General features: G+C 40.2%; 1 non-coding gene across 1 annotated transcript; it reads right to left on the reverse strand.

Annotated features, from left to right (window-relative positions):
* Positions 1 to 3,411: 3,411 nt before the first annotated feature.
* Positions 3,412 to 3,517, reverse strand: LOC118020430. Its single transcript, XR_004681871.1, has one exon. It is a non-coding gene; the product is annotated as a U6 spliceosomal RNA (small nuclear RNA).
* Between the last annotated feature and the right edge of the window lie 1,445 nt (positions 3,518 to 4,962).

The following is a 4,962-nucleotide window of genomic DNA, read 5'->3' on the forward strand; positions in this document are numbered from 1 at the left end:
AAAAAAATTATAAGTATTCTGAAATTAATTAACCTTGTCTTTTTTACTTTTAATTCAGAGGAAAAACTTGTAAAATTCATGCCCTGGAGCATTGCTATTTAATGTAGTCTTAGAACCCAGATTGTTTCCTTTGAACTAAGAGATGTTACAATTTCTATAATTCAAACGGAAATTTTAGAAAACTTTGACTTGGAAATTTTTTAAATTTATTATTTATTTATATATTTGACAGGGATAGAGATAGCAAGAACAGGAACACAAGCAGGGGGAGGGGGAGAGGGAGAAACAGGCTTCCTGCTGAGCAGGGAGCCTGATGTGGGGCTTGATCCCAGGACCCTAGGATCATGACCTGAGCCAAGGGCAGACATTTAATGACTAAGCCACCCAGGCACCCCAGAAATTTTTTTTTAAAGATTATTTATTAGAGAAAGAGAGCAAGAGGAGGAGCAGAGGAAGGGAGAGGGAGAGAGGGACTCTCAAGTAGACTCCTGCTAAGTGCAGAGCCCGATGCAGGACTTGATCTCACGACCCTGACATCATAACCTGAGCTGAAACCAAGAGTCAGACGCTCAACTGGTGCCCCTGACTTGGGAATATTTTTGTAATCCTACCTCTGGCATAGGTAGGTGAAATGCTCTAGGATAGGTGATCTTTAGTTTCAAACGGTAGTGTAGTTTTATGGAATTATTTTGCAAATTTTGTTTCATCTGTACCCTGAATTTAGAATGATCTCCACCCAGATGAGAATGGATGCCTCAGGACTTCTTTACCAATTCATCTTACACAGATTCCGTCTCTTACAAAAGTAAAGCTACCTCACTCATCCCAGTTCTTACTCTGGTGCACTGCCCCAGGGTATAAAAATCTTTGGGGAGCAATCCAAACAAAGAGAAAGGCTGCATAGCACCAGAGAGAGAAATACTGAAAGAAGCAGGACCCTATTTCACCCAGACACAAACTTCTACCTTCTCTGTCTTCTATCAATCCTAGAACTTGAAAGAGAGTAGGTTGTAATAGGAATGTTTATAAATTAACTGTTTTGAATTCAAATGAGGTCAGATCTTTTTTTTTTTTTTAAAGATTTTATTTATTTATTTGACAGAGAGAGACACAGCGAGAGAGGGAACACAAGCAGGGGGAGTGGGAGAGGGAGAAGCAGGCTTCCCGCGGAGCAGGGAGCCCGATGCGGGGCTTGATCCCAGGACTCTGGGATCATGAGGTCAGATCTTTTCTGATGATAAGGACTGGCCAGTTAGGTTATAGAGTGGCCATTTTCTTTCTTTCTTTCTTAAGATTTTATTTATTTCACAGAGAGCAAGAGAGGGAGCACAGGGGGAGTGGGAGAGGGAGAAGCAGGCCTCCCGCCGAGCAGGGAGCCCAATGCGGGGCTCGATCCCAAGACCCTGGGACCATGACCTGAGCCGAAGGCAGACGCTTAACGACTGAGCCACCTAGGCGCCCCAGAGTGGCCATTTTCCATAAACAGAATGAATTAAGTGCCAAGGTTTTGACAATGATATATTTAAAGCATATATAACACAATGTACAATATGCCAGGAACTACAAACTTGCAACTATTAAACTTACACATTTTAGTAGTCAAGGTATAAAGGGTACATAGTTTCCAAAGTTCTCTTTGGGACAAAACAATTGAAGACCGCAGACTTGGGAGTCACTTGAACATACACTAGTTCCCTTCAAAGTAGATTTAGGATGTTAGGTTAAGAGACCACAGAATGATGTAAATTAGGACTTTAGATCATTGAGTATTTTGCTTGATTTTTTTTTTCACCTCACATCAAATGTGAATCTTATAAAAGACTGTAGTTCTGAAAGAAAATTGATTTGGTAGCTGTCTAAAAAGACCCCCAGCAGGGCGCCTGGGTGGCTCAGTCGTTAAGCCTCTGCCTTCGGCTCAGGTCATGATCCCAGGGTCCTGGGATCGAGCCCCGCATCGGGCTCCCTGCTCGGCGGGAAGCCTGCTTCTCCCTCTCCCACTCCCCCTGCTTGTGTTCCTGCTCTCGCTGTCTCTCTGTCAAATAAATAAATAAAATCTTTTAAAAAAAATAAAAATAAAAAATAAAAATAAAAAGACCCCCAGCAAAGGGTATTATGGGATGCAATACTAAGCAAAAACTTAACTGAAATGATATCTGTGTTAACAAAATTATAGGCAGAGATAAGAATAAATCCAGAAACCCTAAAGAGCAAGCAGGCTTGACATCCTTAAAGATAGTAAGAAAGCCAGTGTAGCTGGAGTGATATGAGCCACGGGGGACGAAGGTAGGAAATAAAGTAAGGAAAATGATATAGGGCCTTTGTAGCATTTAAAAACTGGCTTTCCATTCTTTCCATTCTGTGACTGGATCCCAGGCTTCAGAAGCAGGTGTGTGAATTAGATCCAGGCAGTGAAGTCTTCCACAGTGACTAGCCCTGATTGAAACAAGCACTTACTAATTATGTTGCTAGAGTGAACATTCTGGGAATTTTGTTGCCTGGAAAGAAGCTAGGATTGTAAAAAAAAAAAAAAAAAAAAAAAAGCAGCAGCAGCTAGGATTGTTGTGGAGTGTGTAGGCTTGGAGTTGCTGGCACTCATCTTGCTTCAGTGAGTTGCGGGCCTAAGAGTGGAAACAATGCAGAAGAAAGTAGAACTACGAAGAGGAAAATATTGCTGACCACATCGTTTGGTCCTTGGAGCAGGCTGTGCCAAAGTCTGAACCCCCACATTAGATTTCTTGGTTACATGAACCTTAAGCATTTTATTTTTGTTCAAGTCAGAGTGGATTATGTATTTGGTCACTTGCCAACCTAATTAATATAAAGTAAGCAGAAGAAATGGAGTCATTCAATCAAACTGAAAAGGAGTAAATGGCCTGTGAGAAAGGAAGAAAATCGAGAGAGAAGTCAAAAAGAGCATTTAAGACTGCATTTTCAACGATTTGAACAATGGATGATGAATTAATGTTAAAGCAAGGACAGATGAAGTTTGTCAAACAAGGCTGGTGAAAGTATCCGGCACAATAATTATCTGTCATCTGCCATCAAATGACAAATTCCTTGGGAGCAGGAACCATATTTTAATTAAATTGCCTTTAGTAAATTAAATGGAGTCACTCAAATGTTTGAATTGCATTTACTCTATGCTGTGCCTTGGATATGTGGGCTAGTAGTTGGGAGATAAGCCTGGGACCAGGAGCAAAGGAAAGATAACCATAGCCCCCACATTAAGCCAGGGATCCTGGCAGAGGCTAAAGTCATCCAGGTCCTTAATGTTCCCTAGCTTCTGGGAGATGCATATTTCTTTCTGGAAGAAAGTGCCCTCAATTTGGGCCCTCAGGTTTCTCAGAGATTAAGGTCTACCACCTAAGCTCATAAACATTACCAAAAGAACAACATGGGAAAAATAATTTTTAAATATGGGAATGCTTCATGAATTTGTGTGCTATCCTTGTGCAGGGACAATGCTAATCTTCTCTATATCTTCCAAATTTAGTATATGTGCTGCTGAAGCGAGCACCAAATGGAAAAATTGAGAAACACATCATCATTGGGAGATTTCAACATACTTCTCTTCACTTATTGATACATGAAGCAGGAAATAGAAAACTGGTAAAGATTTAGAAGACTTGAATAAAAAGTTTGATCCAACAAATAAGCAATTCAAACCCAACAGCTAAAAAATGTACATTCAAACATACATGGAATATTTTCAGATATTAATGTACCAGCCCATAAATGCCAGTCTCATAAAATACCAAAGAATCAAATTGCACCAACCAGGTCATCTTACCACAATGTTGTTAATCGTAAGTCAATAAAACAAAACAAAATATTTCCTTTGAAGATTTAAAGAACTCTAAATAACTGGTCTGTGTCAAAGAAGAAATCACAATGGGAATTTTTAAAACAATAGTGGAAAAATCAATAGCGAAATGGAACAAACAATAGTGAAAATACTTAAAAATAGATAGTTGGGGCACCTGGGTGGCATATTTGGTTAAGTGTCCAACTCTTGGTTTTGGCTCATGATCTTAGGGTTGTGATATCGAGCCCCACATTGGGCTCTCTGCACCCCCCCCAACCCCATGCTCTCTCTCTCTCTAAAATAAATAAATCTTTAAAAAATAGATAGTAGGGGTGCCTGGGTGGCTCAGTCAGTTAAGTGGCTGCCTTTGGCTGCCATGATCTCAGGGTCCTGGGATCGAACCCTGCATCGGGCTCCCTGCTCAGGGGGAGTCTGCTTCTCCCTCTCCCTCTGCCTCTCCCCCCAGCTTGTGCACTCTCTCTCTCAAATAAATAAAATCTTAAAAAAAATAGATAGTATACAGTAAAGTGATACACAGAGGGAAATATGTAGTCTTAAATGCTTATATGGGAAAGGAGGGCTAATTGGCCAACTATACACCTTATGTTTGAAATAGAACAGATTATTTTTTTTTAAAGATTTTATTTTATTTATTTGAGAGAGAGAATGAGAGAGAGAGAGCATGAGAGGGGGAGGGTCAGAGGGAGAAGCAGACTCCCCGCCGAGCAGGGAGCCTGATGCAGGACTCGATCCCGGGACTCCAGGATCATGACCTGAGCCGAAGGCAGTCGCTTAACCAACTGAGCCACCCAGGCACCCTGAAATAGAACAGATTAAATTACAAAACTGTAAGCAGAAATCAATGAAAAAGGGAGTGGGAGAACAATAAAAAGTCAATAAAACTGAGAATGATCTTTCTTTTTTTTTTTAAGTAAACTCTATGCCCAACTTGGGGTTTGAACTCACAACCCCAAAATAAAGACTCACATACTAAACTGAGAATGTTCTTTGAAGAAAACTGGTAAAATAGATAAACTCCTAAGATTAATGGGGGGAAAGAAGATCCATATATTAATGATAAAGGGAATATAACTACAAACCCATAAAAAGATTAAAATAAAAAAATTCTGTACCTGTAAATTTGAAAACCTTGAGAA

The sequence above is a fragment of the Mirounga leonina genome, unplaced genomic scaffold (genome assembly GCF_011800145.1).
Source record: "Mirounga leonina isolate KUSES-001 unplaced genomic scaffold, KU_Mleo_1.0 Mir_173, whole genome shotgun sequence".
In the NCBI taxonomy this organism is placed as follows: domain Eukaryota; kingdom Metazoa; phylum Chordata; class Mammalia; order Carnivora; family Phocidae; genus Mirounga; species Mirounga leonina.